The following is a 25,550-nucleotide window of genomic DNA, read 5'->3' as shown; positions in this document are numbered from 1 at the left end:
CATGGATGCCTTCATATTCTCAACTCGATATTGAAGTTGTCTGTACTCATGGTAGATGTTGTACAGATAAATTTAAAGTCCATTTTCCATGTGAAGTGAAACCCTGTGGCATGCAACTTATAAGAAGCTTTCGTATGTTTTTCTTGAGAGTAACACACCAGCTTCATTTGGACCTCTTATATAGAGACTTACTTTGGTCTTATAAAACATCTCAAATTTTAAGGATTTCTTGATTTTACTTAAATCAATCCAAATTTTTTACAGAGAAACTTGGTTTTGAAGAATATCTTATTTTCAGAAGTTTTATGAATACCTGAACATACTCTCAAAAGAACCAATTTATATAAAAAGACATGTAGATATAAAAAAATACCAGGATTAACATGTTGTACGCAAGACGCGAGTTAGGTCTACAAAGAATCATCAGTGAAGCTCGAATAAAAATAGTTAAAAAGGCCAAATAAAGTACGAAGTTAAGTAATCTATTCCTTGGGTAGAAAATCCTTGGCATTTCGAAAATGTCAAAGTTTATAAAAGGACAGTGACTCAAAAAAGAAAACAAAAGAGAAACAGCTAGAGGTCAGAATACCATAAGCAATGATGACCGTGCTTGAAAGTCACATGGCAAGCTCTTATTGCCGTGTCCTGAATTTAGATAAGAAAAGCGAAAATTCGCATTCGCGAGTGAAATTAATATTTATGCATGAACGTGGTATTTTTGCGCAAGAAATAGTAAATAGAAAGCATACGCACTGATACTCTGGATAAGAATACGCATTTGCGTCATCACATATATTAATCTAATAGTTGAATTCGGATGTCAAACTACCTACCTCAAGTGACATTTTATCCGGATTTTTTGTGAACGCAAACCGATAGTGTGCGTGTGAACAGGGTGATGTATAATGTGTATGAATCAAGACGTGTAGGATAGCTGACCAACACAATGAATACAATTTTCAAAATCGTACCATAGTACAAATATTAAGATGCTATAAGGTTGAATTAATAAAAGAAAAAAAAAGGGGAAAAAAAATTTAACATTATGATAGTAATTAAATTTTGTACTGAATGATTATTGTAAAATATTAATTACGTTTTTTGTGAGATGCAAGGATTTAAAATCCTTGTGAATTGAAACCACGCAAGTATTTTTTCATTCACGACCGTTTAAAATTTAGATATTTAGCTAACTTTGGGTACGCATCCCTGCTCATTGGTGCTCATACGTTACATATAATTTTCATAAATGTAATGACTGATCAAACCTGTGAGACGTAATGCACGTATACATTACAATTTTAATTATATTCTATAATTATTAGGAATAAATTCAGTCTCAGTTTTACCGTAACGATGATTATTGTCTTAGTCTGGTAGTATATATTAATGATATTAGATATTTTTTTTACAGAAAAATCCTTTTGTTTAATTATCTTTCTGCTTTCCGACCACTGTGTTTCCGACCTTAGATAAATATTTTTAACAGAAATATCGTTTTCTTAATTTTCTTCATTCTTTCCGACATTTTCTCATGCTATGATCGAAATACTAAATATCAAATGATAAACGTTCAGAAATAATCAGTTTATTCTGGGTCATTGTATATCAATAAACTATTCCCAGGTTTATTAAATACAACACACACAACGCGTAGAGGGACCGTCTCAAAGCATGAATTATATAATTGCGTTATCATTATACTTGATATTTGATAAACATTCACATTATTACCAATATATATGTTTTGTCAAAAGGCAAATAGGTTCTAACATATAAATGATTTTCAGAATGCAGTCTAGTCTTTATTGCTTTACTTTCAAATCTACAAATGAACCGTTTGTCGGATTATTGAAATATACAATGTCACGTTGTAGCCTATCCATAGAGGGACCGTATCAAAGACATAAATAACTACCTATATAAATGATGGAAAATTTTCGAGACGTTCCGAGAATCGTGATTCCGAGGGATATCGAGTGGTCCATAGACCTTTCCAAAACTCGCCAATATATAAGCGTGAACCCCTCAGGGGGTTCACGCAAAAAGAAGAAAACACTTGTGGATTTTTGAAATCTATTCCCAGATTTAACCTTACAGCTATTTGCATCTTACGTTGATATATTTAACAGCCACTGCATATCTTAGCTAACAAATTAACATTTGTTGATTGCTTTTTGTTTGCTTTACGTACAATGACAAACAAATTGCCTATTACAAAGTAGAAGATAAAGTAAGAAAACAAAAGATAATAGTAATTGATTAATGATGGCATTCAATAATGTATGGACTGAACTTACAAATAGCTGATAACTTCAAATTAATGATTAATGATGCTTCAATCATCAATATCTATAAAGACACCCGCCAAATCGAAAGCACTGAAATTAGACATGTCTATTTTTATAATATGACTTGTCAAATGATAAAGTGAGTAATTGCTAACGTTGGGGGATTTTGTTACTTGGTTTTGTCAAGTTCATGTGCTATGCATTCCGTTTGGCGTAGAGTTTTTCTATATCTCTATCCACACTTTTTGACTTCTGATCGGACCTTACGGGTGATGAGAGGGGTGTGAGAGTGGAATAAGAGTTGTCTACCTTCCTGGAGTGGTTAATGATGGTACGTTGCGCTATGTTTTTGATATTTTTTTTGGGCATGTTTTTGTCGTATCTTATCCATTATGTTAAGCCTTCAGATTAGAACAGTTAATATGATATGCTCGAGAACAGTATAACAAATACACTTATGAGCACTAGATTCTTCGAATTTACAAAAAATGAAAACAACAAAACCATACACACAAGTAACCTGGAGGGTCTTTAACAAAAAAGTTCTATATCATAATGGTCGAGCAGTAAATCATAAACAACTTTCTAGACTTGGGGCTAGTAAGGATGTTCGCTCCTGTTTCAAAATAACAAGCCTTTAAAACACTTATAAATTGAATGTCCTTGTTTTTGCGATATAATCGATTCAAAATTTTGCGGGAAATGATTCTCTCTATATTTTACATACATTTAACATTGACATCTTTTTTTCTTTAAAAAAAAACTATGAAAATTAACAAGAATTTTATAAGATTTTCGAAAATGGAGTTTTAAATTATATGTTATAAAAATATGGAAAGAAAAGTAGGGACTGGCGGACAAAATTTTTGTTGGCAAGATGGATAAAACTAGAGGATTCCGAATATCTGACAAAAAGTAAAAAAAAAAAGTGAAACTAACATCCTTAGATCTCAACAAATGATATGGAACAGTTGTCTTTAGTTAAAAACCATATTATGATTTCTGTCTTAGTAGATTTATATTTTGAATAGGGTGTCATTATAATTAATACCCTATACATTATCTTTTGTTAAAATCATGGTACTCAAGTCTGCTGATATAGAATGATGACTCCTTAACTTCATCACCTAACTGTATTTCATACGGTCGCGTCATTTAAAACGCAAAAAAGAAAAATGAAAAAAACAATGCAATCTTATGCAACAAAGACTTTGAGTTGTGGTCTCGTGAGTGTTTGCATGTGACTCCATAGTTGAAGGTTATTTTGAGTCATGTGATGCAACAATATAGTTGACTTGATTTGACATGAAACAATCTCTCATTGTTTTTCTGTCAATATCAGACTAGAGTTCCGTGTAAACGTCTGTCCTAATTTATCTGCATCAGACACCACAAAGACAGGACTATTATCAAAACCTGCAGGTAATGAAAGTTTCTTGGTTTTCTTAATCAAGATCATATTAAGGGCGGACACCAAAGAACTTGTTTGGTACAAAGTCAATTCTAAAACGTGATACAAAGTCAATTCTAAACGGATATCTACTTTTATTGTATATTTAAAACATTTATGTTAAAGAAAATAACAAGTCACACTGAATATTAATTTTAATTCCCGGAGAATTCATTGCAATACAGTAGAGGAAATAAAAATTAGATTTTGCATGAACTTACCGATTTTGTACTTTTTTTTAATAACTTTTACACAGATTTTTGGTTGGAAATATTGCTTCCATTTATAAGAAACAGCTTAACGTTTGTGAAATTTTATGTTAAGAGATGGTATACATCAAACCGTTTACTCAATGAGTACAGAATTGCCCAAACCAAAATCGAAAACTCTTAAGATGAAAAACACAATAATTGGTAAACTTTGATTAACCATAAACATAATAACTTCTCAGCTGTTCAAAAGCAAAGGGTAAAAATAATGGGGCGGAAGATATAGAATAGCTATTCAATATCATAAATCGAAGACAAACTAACAACGCCATAGCAAATGATGAAATGACAATTCGCAGTCTACAAAACACAACATAGAAAACCAAAGAATGAGCAACCCAAACGAATAATCTGAAATTTTATTTAAAAAATAAAACTAAGTTTTATACGTAAATAAATATTTATATTGTGTTGCATACATTGTCTGTATATCCAACCTCTTCAATTATTTTAAAGTTTAATGGTCTGAAGATTATTGTTTATTTTTTTAAAAATTCTATTTCGTTCGAATGAGTTCTTCCGTCATTTAATGACAACTAACTATCTATTATATTACTGGCCTCTGTAAACTAGCTGAAAAACAAAAGTAATCTGTACAATTTTACCAATAAACATTCATACCACTTCTGACTTTTGGTTTCTAATCAGTGCTGAAATTACAAGTGGTTTCCATGATTTATTAGTTGTACCGCACCACAGTATATTACGCTAATGGTTATAGTTAGATCGATATTTGGATTTTTTCGAGGAGATAGAAACACATTCATATATTAGCATTGGCTTTTTCAGAAATAGATAAATTTAAACTGGAAAGGGTTATCATATTTGTGAGATGTTTGATACAAAATCACTATTTCAACTTTGAAGTAAAGAAAATGACTACAATCACTTTTCATTTAAGTCCCAAAGAATTGACTGTGATATACAAATATGGTTTAACCTGGTCTTTTCCCGTCCTACAGTAAAACTTTTACTGTGCTGCTTCCGTGTGACGGTGTTAGATATATAAATACGTAGCCAAACCCGATCATAATGGGGACGACAAATCCATTGGTCCGTGTAGGTTAAGTGCCAAGCTGTGTTTACCCTTGCAACAACCCTCTAATGGGCATTAAGGTGGTTTGTTGAATAGCAAAATTTCTGCCCCTGTCAAACACATCCTCATTTTTCTAGTAGCAGCCCATGTATAGTTTACGCCCATCATCCTTGTCGCCATATACCTTGCAGAACCTACATATTGCATTAATTGTTAATTTGGTCTCGTCCTGATTATGTATGAAATATTTGTTACTGGAGGCAAGCAGGCAACAATATATCCTTTTATGCAAGTGGTTGTTTACAGAAAACACGAGATATATTTCTCATATCTCCTGAAGACGCCTAATCGATGTTAGAGTCAATATGTCAAAGTTCAAGGTCACTCACGAAAAAAAAATCGTTTTCCTTGAAACGTAACTTTCGCTGTACTTCATAGAGGATTTCATACAGCAATGCCATACACCTTTATACCATTAAAAATAAAAATAAAATGTTGGCATCGATAAAGACAATATTCCAAAACTCATTACTAAACTGTTAAATTGATAACTCCTTTAGAAAAAATTTACCCAAAGGGCCAACACTTAGGTTAAGATTATATCTTAATTTATAAGCTCTACAAAGTTCGTTCTTGTGCCATACATATATAATATCTTAATTTACGAGCTCTACAAAGTAAGTTCTTGTCCCATACATAGATTATTTCTCAATTTACGAGCTTTATAAAGTTGGTTCTTGTTCCATATGTTGACATATTGTTTTCTCGTCGTTTTGCCAGGAAAGTTAAACTTTCGATGACCATGAAACATAGTGCATGTATTATTTCCTGTTCTCGTCTACCATGTCTACCATGTCTACCTGTACACGTAATAGTTTATCTTATTTCACCTAATTATCAATGATTTTTGTTTAATCTAACATTCAGGTTTTAAAGAGTTATTTTCGCAGATGTTAAATATAAACAATGGAAAAAATAACCTAGACTCCGTTCTCATTCTACGTCAGAACAAACCTGAAAGTGATTAGTAAAACAGAAAATTCTTCTTTTCCTTTTTGTAGCATCAAGTTAAAAAATATCATCAAACAATTTTTTTTAGATTAATTCAGGTTATCAATTAAACAATATTTGAAGGTATGTGTACAATAAACAAAAAACCTTGCGAATGTAATATTGCAGATATGGGATAGTTGTCTTAAACGAAGGTCTGGTATGGGGTGGGGTGGAGTTAGGGGGGATGGGGATCTCCTTCATTTCTGTATTCTTTAATTTTCTTGGTCAGTATTCTCTATTCTTTATATGTTTTGCCCATTATTCTCTATTCATTATATTTTAACACAACATTATTCTCTATTCCTAATTTTTTTTGTCCTATTTTTTTTTATCCGTTCTTTGTTGTTTTGCCCAGTTTTCTACACGTTTTTCCATTATTCTCTATTCTGTAAACCCCATCCAGTTCATAAGTTATGAAACTTATATAATAGATTTATATCAGCAGTGTTTTGGACGAATTCGAAAATCAGTGCCGATCAATTATTTGTAAAAGAGTTATGCTCCTTGGAAACTTTAATTATATGGAAAATTGCATCGTAATCGCTCTCATGTGTTCAATTCTTGCCAGATTTTTATGAAACTTATATCATAGGTTTATATCAGCAATGTCTTGGACGAGTTCGAAAATCAGTGCCGATTAATATTTTTAAAAGAGTTATGCCCCTGGTAAACATCAACTATATGGAGAATTGCATTGTTAGCGCTCTCATGTGTACAATTCTTGCCAGAAATTTATGAAACTTAAATCATAGGTTTATATTAGCAATGTCTTGGACGAGTTCGAAAATCAGTGCTGATCAATAATTTTTAAAAGAGTTGGAAATATTAATTATATGGAAAATTGCTTTATCAGCGCTCTAATGTGTACAATTCTTACCAGATTTGTATGAAATTTATATTACAGGTTTACATCAGTAATGTCTTTGACACTTTCAAAAATAAGTTCTGATCGAGTTATGTCCCTTGGAAATATTAATTATAAAGGAAATCACATTGCATCTGCTCTGAAGCTTTCTTTTCTCTTAAAATATTCATAAAAAGTGTTAAAGAACAAAAAAAGTGCTTTTTTAACCTTTGATAGATAAAATATGTACAACGCGGGACATTGGAACTCTGTTCTTTTATCGTTTTTGGTTAATACTTTTACAATTTGTATTTCTATACTCTGGTTTAGATATAAGTTGATAGAAAGCAAATATTCTTTACTCATTTTCATGATTTCTTTCTTAGTTCATTAGTAATCCATTATTTCTTAAATGAAACATTTCAGCCAAAATACTAGACTGCGAACAAATTTGAATTTGAAGCACGTTTCAAGTGGTATTACGAAGACTTAACATGTATCCCCCTAAAATCCTGTTAACAGATTTATTTCAACAATACGATTTATTAGATCTAAAGAATATGAAAAACAATATCTATCGTAGTCAAACTGTATTGTTCACCAAGTATAAAAATACATGCACTTAAAATTTCAGATTACAAAACCTTTCTGTTTAAATGAATTCAACATTGAAAAAACAAGAACCTTGAAATCGTACATAATACCAAATTTCATCAAAGTTTTGATTTGTACAAATGCTTTCTACTAAATCAAATTTGTTCACCCGATAATATTTCACGCGCATGCATGCACTCTTATCCAGTCTTATCACGAAGAAAATTAAACAATTCAAATTATTGTATGTTCTTAATCTTGGCATCTCTTTAATGAAAATCACGGTTGGAATAGAGCATGGTTTTAACGATAACACTGCTATCGCCAAATTACAACTTTTTTGAAATCTTTGTTTCACTATATTACTTTTATTTTAACAAGAATTAGTCATTTGGTGTAAATCAATTAGAAAGCAATTTATAAAAACACATGTACTTTGCACGTGAGATTGAATTATGAATAAAAGGCAATTAGGTATGAAATTACGACGTTTAGTCAATGGATGAAGTTTTACATTTAGATAATCCTCCTTCACCCCTCTTTGATCCAAAGAATCTGAAAATTCTATTTTGTAACTGATTTTCAATAATACCATCTCCTTGTAGCATATCAAAACCCAAAGTGGCCGGATGCGGCGATATTGGTTTTTGCTTTTGATATTATTTAAAGCTAGAACGGAAATTTTGGTGGCGAGATGTGGGCCTTTACGCGTTTTTTGTTTTTTTTTTGCGTTTTCGCCTTTTCGCGATCACGATTTCACGTTTTCCCCATAGGCTATAACAAAGGCGAAAACGAGAAACGGCCGCATCCGGCCGCCATACAAACTTGAGAAGGACAAAATACAGGTGGGCCCAATTCAAATAAAAGACTTTATTTCCATTAAACAATACATTTTTTTAACATCAACATACATATATAATAATTGAAGCATATGAGCACCCTTTTAATGGTCCCCTTTTCTAAGATTTAATTTAATGTTTGTCCTGGTGGTCAATTGTTAAGTTAACATGCAAGTTTTTCCTCCTCAGACACATTATTTTATTTATAACATTATATTTTGTAAAATAAGAGGGCAAAGATTAATCTATATCATATGACCAATAATAAAAAAAACCCAAATATTTTGCATCGACATTTTTTGGCAATTTTTCTACAAGTGGTGTTTTAAAATGTCAATAAACAAGAAATGCGCATTAATTCTTAACTAAGTTATGAGTCTTTTAAATTCAAAATTAGCGATAGAAGGCATTTGTAATTCTGGTTATATATAAATGCGTCATAAAGATACTATTGTATCTTATGTACATGCACGAAGGTTTTTAGGAAATGAATTTTAGCAAAGATGAAACAAAATTTTAAAAATGTTCTAGGTTTAAATAATATATCAAGGAAGCACTTTAAATAAAGTGGTACCCCCCCCCCCCCCCCCCCCCCAAAAGAAAAAAAGAAAAAAAACTCCGCGAAAGTACATGAGTTCGTGTGATAAGGGGGTTGGTCGTTGTGGCAGAAGTAACTTTATACATGTCATATGTTCTCTTAAACCCCGCCGCCTTCGGGTGTGGGATTTTCTTTCTGCGTTGAAGACCCATTGGTGTCCTGTTTTCTGCTCTTTGATTCGGTTGTTGTCTCTTTCACATGTTACCGTTTCCCATCTCTATTCTGTCTTAAAAGATCTTAGAATAGAAAAGTTAGATATTTACGGGAGATCTTTGAGAAAAACACAAATATTGGAGTACAAATTAAGAGTGAAACTTTGATTTTAATTTCGTATACTAGTATTTTTTACTCTCATTAGTATACAGTTTGCTTCTGGTCATTAAAATCTTTCGATTACACAAATTATCCATGTGTTCTTTTTCCAATCTCTGTGGGTTCTCAAACCTGGAGCGCAGGTGGCGAAGTATTGTCTCTTTTGACGCTTGCAAAATCCTCAATACCCAAAAACAACGGCGGCAATGCCTTGGGTCTTTAATTATTGATATAATTAAAACACATATTTTAATGCTCCGCTGGTTTTCAAACCTTTAAAAGCCGACTTCGAAGTTTTTTTGGGTTCTTTCATTTTTTGGTTTAAGAAATGGTGAATTGTTGCCCTTCTTATCTTCGCTAAAGCCAAAGGTAATGTTCGGCCCCTCCTCTTCACCTTTAGCAAAATAAGTCAGAATTTCGGATCAACGAGATACTAGTAATGATTTCCATTGGTCCCAGCTGTAACTGGCTGCATCAATTCAAAGCGCGCCTATGTAGAAAATAAAAAAAAAAAATTGCTAATTCATATGAAAAAACTCACTGCCTGATTTATGTATATAACAATAAACTAAAACCAAATATGATATACATCAATAAACCACCGAATTACAGGCTCCTGACTTGGGACAGGCGCAAATAGAATGTGACGGGGTCGAACATATTAGCAGGCGCAAAACCTCCCCCTTAACCCGGGACAGTGGTACAGCAGAACAACACAGAACAAACTGTACAAAACAATACACGCAAAACAAATATGATAAACAGCAACATACCACAACCACTCAATGACACTATGGTCACGTTTGATCTTCTTCCGAACGGCAGTAGAACCCTTGCCAAATTGGGACGTCCGTCTGGTTGTGTTGGATGTATAAATACACACCCACGTCCGGTCAGAATGTGGACGTTAAATCTAACGCCTCTTGAAGAGACAGTGCCACGCTATATGCACGCTAAGAACCCTTGCAACAACTCTTTGGGGGGTTCGTAGGTGGTCTGTTGCAAGGCTAAATTTATGTCCCTATATCTCGTATACCTTCATTTTCCAGTGGCAGTCCACATTTCTCGCCTATTACCCATGCCTGCTCCCATTACAGGACCTACCTATTGTATTTATCATAAATTTGTTCTCGTCCTGAACATGGATGAAATATTTGCCACTGGACGTTAAGCAACAACAATCAATCAATCTTGTGACGTGAGGATTAACAGGAATATTTGCGACATCCAGCAATGGCAGAAAAAAGCGATAAGGTGTGTTGCATTGAACACTCACAATTCCTTCATACTTGAACTATTTAAACTGTCTGAAATACTTATAAAATATATTAGTCTCAGGAAATAAAATCTCTGGAAATTAATTACCTTGCCACATTCCAAACTACAGTACTTAGAATAAAGTAGAATGAATACATTTTTTCGCTTCCGTACTTTGTAAGGCTGTGTTTAAATTGTGTATTTGGTTTTTCTCTAAGATTATAGTTTTATGTTTATTTCATCACAAATCTCTTCCGATTTATATGATAATAAAATATTTGCCCTAATCTGAGAAACGGATTATATACACGACATTATACCTAGAACGTAGAATCATTGAGCATGCCCAGTACTACAATATAGACGTAGGTTGAAGACTGCTGACCTTAGGGAGTTAAAAAAACGCCTGATAAATATCATCTTGACTTGGAAAATTAAAGAAAGTAAAGTACCCATGAACCAGTATATATAGTCAAAAAATTTGAAAAAAAGCGATGTTACACGTTCCAAGCTAACTTTTAAAACGCATAATGTCTTAGTCATTTGCTTCCATTACGTTCAAGCACGTACACCATGGAAAATAACTTTTATTTCACGGGATTTGCATCAGAGATGTTCGTTAGATAACGCCATTTCAAAACGGAAAAGATTGTGTCATAATTCCAATAAAGCAAAGTTCATGACGTCAATATGGGTGGCAAAGTAGCTCGGATGATCCTATATATAGAAATGACATTCCATCTTATGTATGAATATTTAAAAGTAGCCTTGTAATTTCTGAAAACTGACAACGATAGTTAAACGTCTGCTTTAGCGGAAACATAAATCCTTCAAATATTAAACTATCTAGAAATATGCTCTTCTATATTTCAACGTATGACATAACTTTCGATAAATATTTTCGATTCAATAGATAAAAGCCAAAATATATTAGAGATCTCAAAAGACCTCTTTGTAAAAGTAATTTTGACACTTATATTGCAGACGCCTACATGCATTAGTATATGTACTGTAGAACTGCACTTTACAGAATGAATTCCAATAATTGTCTTTATTAGCGTTTCCTGTAGAATGTGCATTGTTTCTCTATTATTCACAAGATGATTTACCAGTTTTACCATCATATAGTTTCGATTTCCGATTCAGAGAAATCATTATTTCCGGTAAAGATATTACATCACAAAGCTTTAAGGATAAACAAAATTAATTAAAAAACAATAACACAACTTCAATATTTTGCTACAATTGCACTCAAGTCATAACTCGTGAGGAATTGTAAATATTTTCCAATTGTCCTTTAAAATAAGAGAATTATATGTCTCTGTTGAGAATAAACAAATATTAAATAAAACATTAAAAAAAGGAATTGTACTAACGTATCAACATTTCTCAAATTCTTATTCCAAAACAACCATGCACATTAAGGCTGCAAACAGGTGGCATTTCTGCAGAGAATGCACATGTTGACAGGTAAATCATATTTGATTAGAAATTTCTGATGGATTAATATTTTCCTTCATCCTAAATGCCCACAAGCAATCAGTCTGAAAGAGTTCATGAAAGTATCACATTTACAGTATAATACTCCCATGGTGAGATAGATAGATTGACTGGTGGTTTCTTAACGTATATGCACACATTTGGACCACTTGTTGTCGTTAATGTTTGTTTTTGCTTGAATGTCTTTTTCCAGAGGAGTCGGATGTAGTCTAATGTACTGTCCGGATGTTTCTGGCGAATAGTAGTAATGTGTTCATATCTTCAGTAATATAGTCAGTCAGAAGGTTAGAATGTGACATGGAGATAAAAATGGCTTACTATCTGTGATTGGTTGCTACATCATTTGCATATTTTCCTCCTGGAAAGCATTATGAATAGAATTTCATGTAGGCACCAATTTGTTCTCAAAAGTTCATTATTAAGGACCTAATAAATTTTTTATTTTGATCAAATTTTTTGGAAATTTTCGGCAAAATCGCTAGGTATGGCAAAAAAGAACAGAAAAGAAGAAAGGCCATGGAACCCTATATAATTATAAAAGGTAAAACCATAAATAAATATCGCGCTCCTATTTCACAACAGCAGTGTTTTCCATAAATAGTTTATTAAAGAAACGCATTTTAAGAAAACAATTGTTAAAAATCGCATTGTCGGCAATGGGTCAATCATTTTGTACTTCGTTTGCATTCAGAGAGAACCTCGTATAATATGTACTGAAGTAATAGTGTCAGATTATGCACACGCCATGAATCATATATAATTTTTATTGTACTTTTACAGGTTACTTATACCTGAAAATTTCATTTAATTGTCTGTTGTATTAATTACTTGCATATGTAAAACAAATTCTTGTAGTTCTACCAGGAAGTATAAATAAAATATTCTTTGGTCATAGAATCAGTTCTTAATCACGAAGTGAAAAGAATACAACTAATTAAAGGAAAACAAAATGTTGAAGGTTAGTATTATCAATGATGTAGATTCAATGTTATCATATCAGTATAATTACTGTATATATTTAGGCGTTTTTCTCTGCACTTTTGGTTTGATATGTTATTATGATTACATTATCGTTTGAATGTTTGCGGTTTGATATTATTTTATATCGTCTTATAGCAAGTTTTTCCCTCTCACTATGCATTGCAAAATTGCCACTGATCGTTAAGCCAAGGAATTATTGTATTGTCAATATGATATTTCCATGGTTAAACAAACAGCAATCAATCAGTTGATTAATCTAAGTGTAATGATGATGGTGAACAAGGACAAGCATTTCTCAAGTATCAACTTCTTCAAATGTGACGTTTGATTTTTAATAACGCAAAAGTGCTAATATCATGAGAATTATTCATATAAATTGTATGTAAAAATCTGTACAATTGTATTTAATTTTCCAGTTAAATGTAATCAGTCAAAATAAACCACAGAACAGATGAATGAATAACAATAATCCATCAGTCATTTCCAGATATTGCTCATATCTCATTGGGTGATAGATTGATCACACACTGACACAACTTATTATAGTACATGATTTATGTTATTACTTTTGTGGTAATCTCGGGTCAAAGAAATAAGCTATTATTTCTCAGAATAACTGTTACTATGGAACTTTGTAATAATTAAAGCTCTGAAGGATTTTTTTTTAATCAAACAATGTATTCTTCTGTTACCTGTTCTAACATCGGACTCGGACTTCTTTCAAAATGAGTTTTATTGTGCGTATTGCAGTGTGTTTGTTTATTCTACATTGGCTAGAGGTATAGAGGGAGGGTTGAGATCTCACGAAACATGTTTAACCCCACCGCATTTTTGCGCCTGTCCCAAGCCAGGAACCTCTGGCCTTTGTTAGTCTTGTATGTTTTTTTAATTTTGGTTCATTTATATGTTTCGGAGTGCATTTTCTCTGAACCAGTATACATTTTTGTTTAGGGGCCAGCTAAAGCCTTCCTCCGGGTGCGGGATTTCTCGCTGTGTTGAAGACCCATTGGTGGCCTTGAGCTGTTTTCTGCTCTTTGATCGAGTTGTTGTCTCTTTGACATATTCTACGTTTATAATCTCAATTTTATTAGAAATAGTGTCAACAGTTGCAAAGATTATCACGCTTTAGTACGGAGGAGACGGTAGGCCAACACTTCGGAGTTGTCCGTGAATGACTTGTTGAGAGAAGTTTCTGAAACCAAAAAGCTGTAAATTAACTTATTTTTGCGGCTTTTACGATTAGAAAATAATAACACGATTATCAAAAGTCGCGAATATGTCAAGCGTCCATCTTCTTTAAAATGAATACCAAAACAAATTAAAAATAAAATAGCGAATAATTCGCCGTAAAGGACACAATTTTTTTTTTTACCATGGGTAGTCCAAATTTATTTTTCCTGATCATTTTAATTTCAGAGCCGTTAGCCTGATTTTTTGGCTGATAAATGAAATATTTGCCACTTGATGTTATTTCCTAAAACTAATCATTCAATAAACATATTTTTCGATTGTATGTTTTGATTAACTCAAGTTCAAGCATGCATACATTGACATAATTAATAAGTGTTTTGAATTGTATTGTGAAAACAATTGAACCTATGCAGTTCATGAAAAATATTGACTTATAAATAAATCTTTAAAAAAATGTAACCACAGTTCCCCTTTAGAAGGATCGCCCCTTTCCAAAGCTACTTAGCGATGGTCGGGAAATTCCAATTAAGTGAACGCTACTGAAGGTTTAAAAAATTAAAACAACACGTTATAAATTTCATGCGTCTGAAGCGCTTTTCTGGATTTACCTTCATCAGGAACGCTCAAAGCCGAATATTTCAAAGCCAAGGATGTATAAGAACCGAAACAGTTGAAGAGCTATAATACCAAAAAGGACTGCCCAAAAAAATAACCAGATTCATCTAAGGTCAACTTTGCCTGTTAGAATGTGTAACTGACCTTCAAAGAGCGTTAACAGAAAACTGTTTAGATGAACAACGGTAAACCAGTGTCGTATTGTTATATACAATTGTTTACCAGTTTTCATGGGATTTTCATGCATGTCTTACGGATCTCCCCCGTATAACGTCTCTCTTACTTTTGCGTAAAAAACTATGGTGACAAAATTCAATTTATAAATAGAAGTTTAAACCATAAGCACTGCAAAGTATTACATAAAAAAGCGTCAAGATTTTCAAATGTATTACTTATTCAATACAAACTTTCGTCTGATTCTAAGACAAAACATCAGTCGATACTATTTTTTCAGTGACACTTGGTTTGTTGGTTAGTATATTGCAATAACTTTTCAGAAATATCATTTGATTAAAGCGATTGGTTGACAGATTCACCATCTTAGTGGTCAAAGTTAATTGGTATCTGCTGCTTGACTTTGGAATCGTCAGAGATTTTCTTATATATAATGTATAAACATTGATTTTTCCTCTTCATTTACAGAATGTAATACTACATGGTTAATGGGATTAAATTGGGAAAAAATTCAATCAGGTAAGTTTGAAATTTATATTGTGTTAATTTGAATGGCGGTACTGCAGTCTTGAAGATTTTAATTAGATAAAAGATATTTTAAGGTTAGAATCCTTAGAATCCATCAGTTATTTATAATCACATTTGAAATTAATTAAATATTTTCGATTACTAATAAGTTTTTGTAATTAGTCATGAATTAATTATTAATTAGACTCAAATAATACAAGAAGAAAGAAAAGGGAGACAGCCGGGAAAGAAGAAAAGTAGACGGAAAACGACAAAAGATATGAATGAACTAATTTTGAGTCAGAAAACTTCTCTGACTTATTTAGAAAGACTTCTATATATATTAGATAAGATCTTTCAGATTGGGCTTTAAAATGACCGAGAACATAAAATAATTCAGTTGTAGTTTGACAGAAAAGTCAACCAATTTAGAAATTTGTAATCTTTATTTTTCGGTTTTATCCATGACTGGTATGGATTTCATATTGAAACGTTTTCTTATTGTATCACTGGTTTATTCTGTATCATTTGAGATCCATTTTTTAATTTTTTTCTTGAAACATTCTTAACGTATTAAATCTGATATTCTTTTATAACCATTGTATGTCACTGTTGCGTTGAACTCCAATATTTTTTTTTCCAATTTGGTAAAAATTGTTGCGATCTAAGAAGATTTAATGAAGTGCAGTTTAATACGTTTAGTTTTGAAAAAAAAACGACAATTGTTTGATGAACACAGTTTTCACCTTTGATACTTAACAGATTCGCGGTCTTTATATCAAAAGAAATTTATAAACTAAACTAATGAAATGATTTTTATAATATGGTCACATATGATAGGGTGTCTTACCTAAATGTGGTTATTAAAAAAGGTACTGTATATATAATGAATTTTCTTGGGAAGCGTTATTGTGGTCACAATAGACGGGAAGTCCAGGTGGCCATTAAGCCAGCAGATATTGGGTATAACCAAAAGTAGAAGTATTGTTGGTTCTGCTTATTGATTAGTTGCATTAAAAGGCTTATAATTCCTAAGCGTATTTAAAGTTTGAACCGTAAGATCTTAAAAACTTGATAAATATTCACGGGGCTATTACTTTTGAAATAAGCATGAATATAATTTTCTACAAAAACGACAAAAAATTTCAAATATCTCTGTGAGGTGGAACTGTCAAGCGCCATGCAGTTACCGACTACAAAATTAGTTACTTGAAAGGTGTTGTTCATATAGACAAACATCGCGGTAAATTCATGATTTCGTTTGTTCTTGAACGTTCGCTTTACTCGCGGGTACAAGAAATATCTAAAAATTAACCAAAGTTTCGCTCTCTCTCTCTAAATATATATTTATACATATATTTTTACAAAAACGATTAATATGTCTTTTTCGTGACGTCAAACCCACATTTAGTGTGACGCCAGTGATCGTAAACTACCTATTTTTAATTTTGTATTACATCAACCATGAATTCAATATGTATAAGTGGAAATCTGATATTAGAATTACAAATTTGAGTGAATATTTGGCCAAATAATGTCCTCATGCATGGATGGCACCATATTTATAACATTGGGAGATTTGGTATGATTGCCAATGAGACAACTATATATCAAATACAAATGACGTAGACGTCAGCAACTATAGGTCACCATACGGCCTTCAATTGTGAGCAAAACCCAAGCTATAAAAGGCACTGACATGACAAAATGTAAAACAATTCACTGAGAAAACCAACGGCCTGATACACGACAAAAATAACAACGAAAAATAGATATGATAAACATAAACACACAACAACCACTGATTTACATCCTCCTGACTTGGGACAGGAACATACAGAATGTGGCAGAGTTCAACACGTTACATGTTTGCTGGCGTCCAACCCTCCCCTAATCTGGGATATTGGTGTAACAGCACAATGTCCTTTATCCAACTAATTAATACAAAACTATAATACATGTTGGCAACCTTAACTGTTATCCTTTTGTTCGATTTGATCATAAAAATTTAGGGGTTACCCAGGCCTTCCCCCATAAATGACGGAACTGAACAGTTTTAATTTCTATTACATTGAAAATGGTATTAAATGGACAGAAGGAGTACATGGGTTGAGCACTCACAAATACGTTTAACACTGTCACATTCTGTGTGTGCCTGCCCCAAGTTAGGATCCTGTGATTCCGTGGTTGTCATTTGTGTCTGTCATTTTTGTTTTTCGTCAATTGTTTTTTTCACGTATAAAAAGTAAAACGTTTGTTGAAAGAAATATTTTCTTTGACACTGTATCATCTTTTATTTGCCAAAGTCGTCAGTCATATTTTGAGAAATTCTGATTCAAAATTCACAAATATAGTTTCAAACGGACATCTTTGTTTGGGCGTGAAGACGTACACTAAACGTTGAATCATTTATTTCCAATTTTATATTAATCTTTTCCTCGATTGTGACATCATGGATCGAGATTTATAGCCAGATTTGTACTTGGATGAGCTACACGGCAGATGTCACTTGTAGAACAGGAACTGCTTACTCTTCTGGAGTATCGGAGTACACCTCCGGATGTAGGTGGGTTCGTGTTGCTCAATCTTTAGCCTTCTTTGCAGTGGTTTGTGGACTTTTTTTGTTGTAGTTTTTTTTTTAGCTTTTTTATCATGACGTTGTCAGTTTATCTTGGACTGAGGAGTTTTGAATGTCCTCTTTGAATCTTCCGCCATTTTTTTTTTAAAGAAGATATGAAGATAACTTTACTTTCGAAATGTCGTGTTTCGATCCGGTATCTCTAATGAACACAGCTACATATATCTCTGATGAACACAGCTACATATATCTCTGATGAACACAGCTACATATATCTCTGATGAACACAGCTACATATATCTCTGATGAACACAGCTACATATATCTCTGATGAACACAGCTACATATATCTCTGATGAACACAGCTACATATATCTCAGATGAACACAGCTACATATATCTCTGATGAACACAGCTACATATATCTCTAATGAACACAGCTACATATATCTCTAATGCAATTTATTTACAAAAATCATCAAAGATATAAATTCCATCTCATTAAGAGTCATTTTATGTATAATATTATTTTTCTAAGCATTAATAAATCCACAACAATACTGTCGTAATTCACGATTATATGTTTATATTATGAATTAATATTTCCATGAAAGTACTGTACAGACAGTAGCCCGAGTACGTAGCTTTAAACATGTCCTTTAAACATATTTCATTTGAAAGAATATCAAAAGACGTTGGACACAAATTATAACAACATTACAGACATCCTCTCCTCTCTAAAAACATATATAAACACAAAAACATTTGATGATAACGAAAGCATAATAGGAAAGCATATAACTAAAAAAACATGGAAAAAAAGAACAATATAATACTAAATAGGAGGAGATAAAACTGGAGTGAGTTAGAATGCCAGTGTTAGTTGTATATGCTATGAATCTTTGTGTTCTTCCGATAAATAATTGTAGAGAATATAAAATCTATATTAGGTAGGTAACACATTGGACGTACTTTATAGTATTCATCGATATCAAATCAAGTTGATTGGCTTAAATTATTAAAAAGACAATGGCACCTTCAAATACTTGACAAACTAAATCTTTTTAAATCAGTGGGATGGAATTCTACTGAGTTTCGTTGTTGTTCCTTCATTACAGAACTTTCATGATATCACAAAGAGTGCAAGTTTCCTCCATGATATATATGATTGAACTTTATGGCATGTATGTTAATTAATTTGACATACGCCTTCAGGTAGATCTTCTTGAATTCTATAATTATGTGCCAGCTTTGCAGTAATCCGTTAATTATTAGATTGACCTTTGATTTGATGAATTGGTTTCACCATTGAACCATTGTTTGTTTCTTGGCATGTCTTATGACAGAATTGCATGTTTCTTAATTTCGACTATATATAATGTCTAAATGGTATTTATTTCAAGGATACTTTCGTATACATGTTATATTTTAGCCTGTTCTCCTTGGGTGGTTGTCATTTCATTAACAAACACTCCGGAATGTTAATGCAAAAGTACATGAAGGTAACAGAAAGCTCAATTTCCTTTGTTTAAGTACATTACTCCGTAACTTCTACCTAATTGCGTTTTTTTCCTGATTCTAATTTTATTGTTTGAATAGATTTGATGTTTTCTTCTTCCGATCAAATTTCTTCTCCTTCTTATTGGTTGACGATAGTATACACTTTTTTTTACTTTTTTTGTTCGAGCGTTACTGATGAACATTGGTATACTACTGTTGCCTTTATGAATCTTTAAAGACGTAAAGTGCGTCTGGTGTATTAAATTATAAGCCTGGTATCTTTGATGAGTTTTTTTTTAATATCATTTATATTTAAAATCTTCTTTGCTGATATAATCTGACAGAATTGAAGAAGATACATTTCAAGCATTTCAAATATATTGCTGTATATCTGCTCCTTTTTCCAGAATGTAAGATAAACTAAATATGAGGGTCTGGACAGGGGTCTTCATTTATATGGTTCTATAATTTTAAGGCTATTTTCATCTTTTCTTTATTTTTTTCCATTTATTCTCTTTTCTTTGATTTCAGAACCCCGTTATGTTCTGTTCTATTTTGCCCATTACTCTCTTTTCTTTCTTGTCCATTATTATCTGTTCCTTTTTACCCGTTATTCTCCATTCTATAAACCCAATCCAGACCATCATATATTCTAAAAGACATGTTCCCTGTGGCTGTGCAGTTTGTCCATAGTGATTTCTGCTTTTATTAGTGCTGTGGTTTTAATTATCCCGTTGCTATCTTCTCACTTCTTGTTATAGATTGCAATGTTGAAGGATATAAAACAATGCAAACTCTTGGGTATCATACCTTTATATTCCTGTAAACCAAAAAGCTTGCATAGTGTTGAAATGATTTAAACTATCTGTTAATCATAATATGAAAACTTCCATTACGATAAGTGTAGCATATTGTGTTTTAAACAAAATTTTCGAAATCTTGACTTGAATACACAGTAAGGTTGATGTTTGCGGATGATTTACAATTGTTTACAGTGAAGCCTTGGAAAAACTAATTAAAATTATCAGGCGTTTTACATATAAAAAAAACCGTACATTTTACATACGTTTATATCGAAGGTTTTACTTTCCTTAAACATGTTTTATCGTGCGATTGAACGGAGTTTTATAGAAGATATTTTTCTTCAAAACATAAATTTAATTGATATTAAAAAGTCGCCCAATGAGTTTTGTGATGAAGCCATGATATCTTAATGCAAACGTTTATTGTGCAATGCGAATGTTTTATGAATTTTTAAAGTATTTTTAATCATACGTAAAACATGAGCCTGATAACGTATTTTCTTTATCCGTGGTAAGAATCATATGTTTTATAAAATATGTGAAACAAGCGTTGCTGTCTTACCTGTGTAACCTTCTTTAGAAACGGACCCTCAATAGAATGATTTAGTAATAGGGTCGCCTAGAAGCCTGCAGTCCATGCGAAAAAGACGCCGTTTAGCTATGCGAGATGTATACATACTCAACAAAGTCCTGTCGGAATCGGGACGTTATACCTCGTGTTTAGAGAGTGTACAATAAATCGTTTGAAACTCTTTGGGGGTGTTACAATGAAATTGTTATGTTAAATCCAAAATACCTTTTTTTCTAGCGGAATGCATGTCCTTAATCAAGGTTGCTACATGCAGTTTATCTTTGGTAAGTAAATTGACGACTCATTGTCATATACCCACATAGAACATTTCATATAATCAAAAGTTAAAAAAATAATATGCATAAATACACATGGAACAGAAATACGGAAAAGCGATCAACAAAGAATAGAAAAATCAACTCAATGCATATTTAACTTTTTAGGTTAACTTGATTTGGTTTAATGGTTAATAACCGTTAAAACTATTACCTTGCAAGAGAGCATGTGTCAGAAAACATTAAAGGCTTTTGGCGTTAATTGCCTGTTTTATAGGCCAATTTTACTTTACGGCCAATTAAAATCGATTCATTTAAAGAGCGTTATAGGGATCTCATTACGAAACGATCGGTCTCGTGTACTAAATCAGGAATATGACAGTTGTTTTCCATTCTTTGATGTGTTTGGAGTTTTTTGATTTTGACATTTGATAAGGAACTTTCCGTTTTGAATTTTCCCTGGAGTTCGGTATTTTGTTAGTTTACTTTTTTCTCGATGATTTTCTCCTGTTCTCCGGTTAATCGATCTACTGTTCTCATAGTCGATGGTAATCGCTTATGTTGGCTAAGCTATGAACCTTATAAACTTGCGCGAAAGTGGTTTCAATCAATTGCAGTCAGCGTTTTGTTATTCGCATTACATCAAATGTTACCATCTAAATTGGGCAGAATTTGTTAAAGACCGCAATTTAAAACTGGACTTAGATTCATTCCGGAAATAACAGATGAAAATAAATTTAAACAATTGAAATTTAACTTTTTATTCAAAATTGTAAAAAATTGCCAAGTTGTCCAATTTTAAAAGGTAACATCTGTTTCCATGGGCAATAAACGTAAAATGCTACTGTATAAGTTTTTTGTTTGCTCATTTAAAATACAAATTATAACATGGAGCTATCAGAAGCAATGCATCTTTTAATTACAGACAAATAATAACAAAACAACTAACTTCGGTAGGTTCACATCATTTTGGATCTTGAAGATGCATATTCATAAATTCCTCTGAAAACAAATCCATTGTTTAGTGGTCTGTGTTTATAAACCAAGCTTGTGTCATATACAACATGAGAATAGTTGTGTTGGTTTCACATTCTAAGTCCCTTGTGAATTTGAATTTAACCCACACACAAATACAATCTATGCGTTTTAAATTTTATGTCTTGGATAATTCATTGCAATCCATTTACATTATCTTTACACCGATATAAATTTTCATATGGTATTCTTCGTAAAGCAGTAAAACTGATTTCCTTATTAATTCTTTATTAATTTTGGCTTGGGAAACGTTTTATTATCCAATGCATATAAGTGGGTGAACAATTTGGCAGACGTTGTAAAAAATCTAGCTCTTTGTACGAAAAGGCAATTTCTTGATATTAAACTGTACAGAAAATTAGTAATTTAATTCAATGTACTAGATTCCACTACTACTGAACTGTTCATTGCCTGAGGATGTTTCAGTCAATTGCATGGGTACTGTTTTACCGTAGTCCATGGTTTTCTGAATGTACTTTGGTCGATTTTCATTGGATACACGCTGTTGCTTTTATATAAAACTGATTGTATTACCCAAGGCAAGTTGACTTAAGCCGACTTTATTGGTTTGGCAATTTCTTGAAACCAATATCTATCATTTTTCTCTGCATCTATTAAAACATTGTTGTTCATTCAAAATTTGTCCTATGATTTCCTTGCTGAAGTCGTTTCGTTTTAACCTTTTCTGTTATCGTTGCTCACACTTTGAGATTTTAATTTTTGTCCCCTGTGTAGAATCGTATTTTCACACGACTGAACTCGATATTACATGAATTTCTCGGTTAACACGAAGAATTGGTTGGCCGTTACATTTTGTCTGAGCCTCAATTGCCTAGCGACATGTGGTCGAGGTCTTAGATATCTCGATACCAGAATAGTCGTCCGAGTTGTTATTTTATCGATTGCGTCTTATTACTGCTTGTGACATTTAGAAATTTAGTTTATCTACTATGTCACTAGCCTGTCAACATTTAGAAATTTAGTTTATCTACTATGTCACTAGCCTGTCAACATTTAGGTTTTCAAGTTTTCCTACCGAAGGTCGGTGGTTTTCTCCGCACACCGTGACTTCCTCCACCAATAAAACTTGCCGCCACGAAATTGCAAATAGTGCTGAAAGTGGCGTTAAACATAAAATATCAATCAATATATCTTCAAAATACATTTATAAATAAACTTACAAATTGAACAGAAAAATACGAAAAACAAACACAACAGAATGAAAAATGCAAAATAACCGAGACGATGCATATTTTAATCTTGATTCGGGTAAATGACAGATTAAAAAATATCCATGTATAAGCAAATGTTTCAGAAACCTCAATGTCGGAATGCTAACGATGTTAATTGTTTTATACGTTAAATTCACATGAAGATCGATACATGTAAGAATGTTCTTTTTAAAATCCAATTAGTGGTCACAATAGAAAAAAACACATAAACCGATCGTAGACTTCTTCTGTTCTCCTTTTACTCGATCCTCCAAGATCAGTATCGATGGCAATGAGTTTGATTTGCTAAGCTATTCACTTTAAACATATGCGTCATTATAAATAAGACAATTTATATATATAAACCAGCAAAAAAAATATATAATAACTATAATACTATCCCCCATGATATGAATAAGTTAAATAAGTTGGAATCGATTTGGAAAACAGGAACAGGATCATTTTGTTTCGGTTGAAATCGATTCGATTTGTTTTTAATTGTTTATACCATCCGAAAAATACAATACAAGCAATATACTTAAAGGGCATCAAAAGAAATAAATAGAGTCAATGCATGCTTGTTTAAAACGGGCAGAGTGTTTGCTTTATGAGGATGCTTTCTTTCTACTTTGATTTGAGAGTGAGCCTTTATTGCATCTGAAGTTTTGTTCTTCCACTGGTCCTGACGTTAGAGTGAAAATAACGATTTTCTGGATTATTTCATCATGAGTACAAGGAAGGCTCAAAACCAAACTATCAAAAGCCAGTGATCTATAATTTCATGACAAAAGGGAACCTAAAAAGAATAACCAAAACCATCCAATGTCATTATTAGGTACTCACTAAAGTATTTTAATCCCGTCTCATGTTCATTTGAAAGTGACATAATACGGTACTTAGATGAGTTTTTACAAGCACTGGATCGACGTTTCGTATATTCGAGGGTATACCCAGCCCAGGAGTTAGCTCTTTTTTGTGTGGACATGAAATATCAGTAATACATTCATTTCTGTCGATTTTCTGTTTATAAAATGTTGACATACACGAAGCACTAATTTGTTTTCTGACCCCAGTCATATATTGACTTGACCGTATTTGGCACATCTTTTCGGAATTTTCGGTTTTAATGCTCTTCAACTTCGTGTTTGATTTGGCCTTCCAACTGTTTTGATTCGAGCATTAGTGACGAGACTTATGTAGTCTAAACGAGAATCTTGCCTACCAAATTATAAGCCTGGTATCTTTGATGAGTTTTGTATTTGTTAATCAATGATGCCTTTAATCTTTTGTTTATACAAATAACAGTTGTTAAAAGTGTGCTAAAAACACGTCTGGAAGTTAACATTTATATCAGACATATTCCAAGTTTTCTTCATATGCAAAGTAATGATCTGGTTTCGCCTTCTACATCTCTCGAGTGTTCAAAAAATCTACACACACACATAATTGAAAATCATGCCCGTTTTAAATTTGACGTGTATGATAATTCATTATAATCCATTTACATTATCTTACTCTACAGCAAAATAAACTTAGATCTTCATTTCAACGTAAACCAGTAAAATCAGTTAATTATTAATTTTACATAAATTCGGCTTAAAAATCGTTATATTAACCAGTGCATGTAAAACTTTAAGCAGAAAACATTTAAGAGATGTGGTTAAATCTATTTTATTGCATGAAAAGGCAATTTCTTAATATTAGACTCTTTAAAGATTCTATATAATTTACTTCCACTATTTCCACTGCTGCTAAACTCTTTATTGCTCGAGGATATATCACCAAGTCAGTGACCATTTTTTTAACCGCTATCCATGATTTATTTATTAATACATTTTGATACATTCTTAGTTGACAATGTTTTTATTATACATTTTTTTTTAATTCCTTTAAACCACTTTTGATAATTGCTCAGCATTTGGCTTTAACTTAACCTTCATTTCTTAACGTGATAAAATATTCTTAACAAGAGGTAAAATACTGAATCCCAAATGATGGATGATCTGACGTACGGTATATAACAGAACAGCGGACGGCACGGGAGACTACCAACTTTCTTAAATGCA

At 32.4% G+C, this 25,550-nt stretch overlaps 1 protein-coding gene across 2 annotated transcripts in view; it reads left to right on the top strand.

Annotated features, from left to right (window-relative positions):
* The window catches only part of LOC127716304 (G-protein coupled receptor moody-like), a 51,792-nt gene that overhangs the window by 5,845 nt on the left and 20,397 nt on the right, over positions 1-25,550 (top strand). The window contains exon 2 of one of the 2 annotated variants that reach the window (XM_052222475.1): positions 15,473-15,523. The gene's annotated coding sequence lies outside the window, so the exon portion shown is untranslated. Of the gene's footprint in view, positions 1-15,428; positions 15,524-25,550 lie in introns of those variants that run through there. The other variant, XM_052222476.1, reaches the window with a different exon arrangement.

This window comes from Mytilus californianus, unplaced genomic scaffold, assembly GCF_021869535.1.
Source record: "Mytilus californianus isolate M0D057914Y unplaced genomic scaffold, xbMytCali1.0.p SCAF_9, whole genome shotgun sequence".
Taxonomy (NCBI): Eukaryota; Metazoa; Mollusca; class Bivalvia; order Mytilida; family Mytilidae; genus Mytilus; species Mytilus californianus.
Note: the sequence above shows the minus strand (reverse complement) of the source record. Positions and strands in the feature narration are given on the sequence as shown.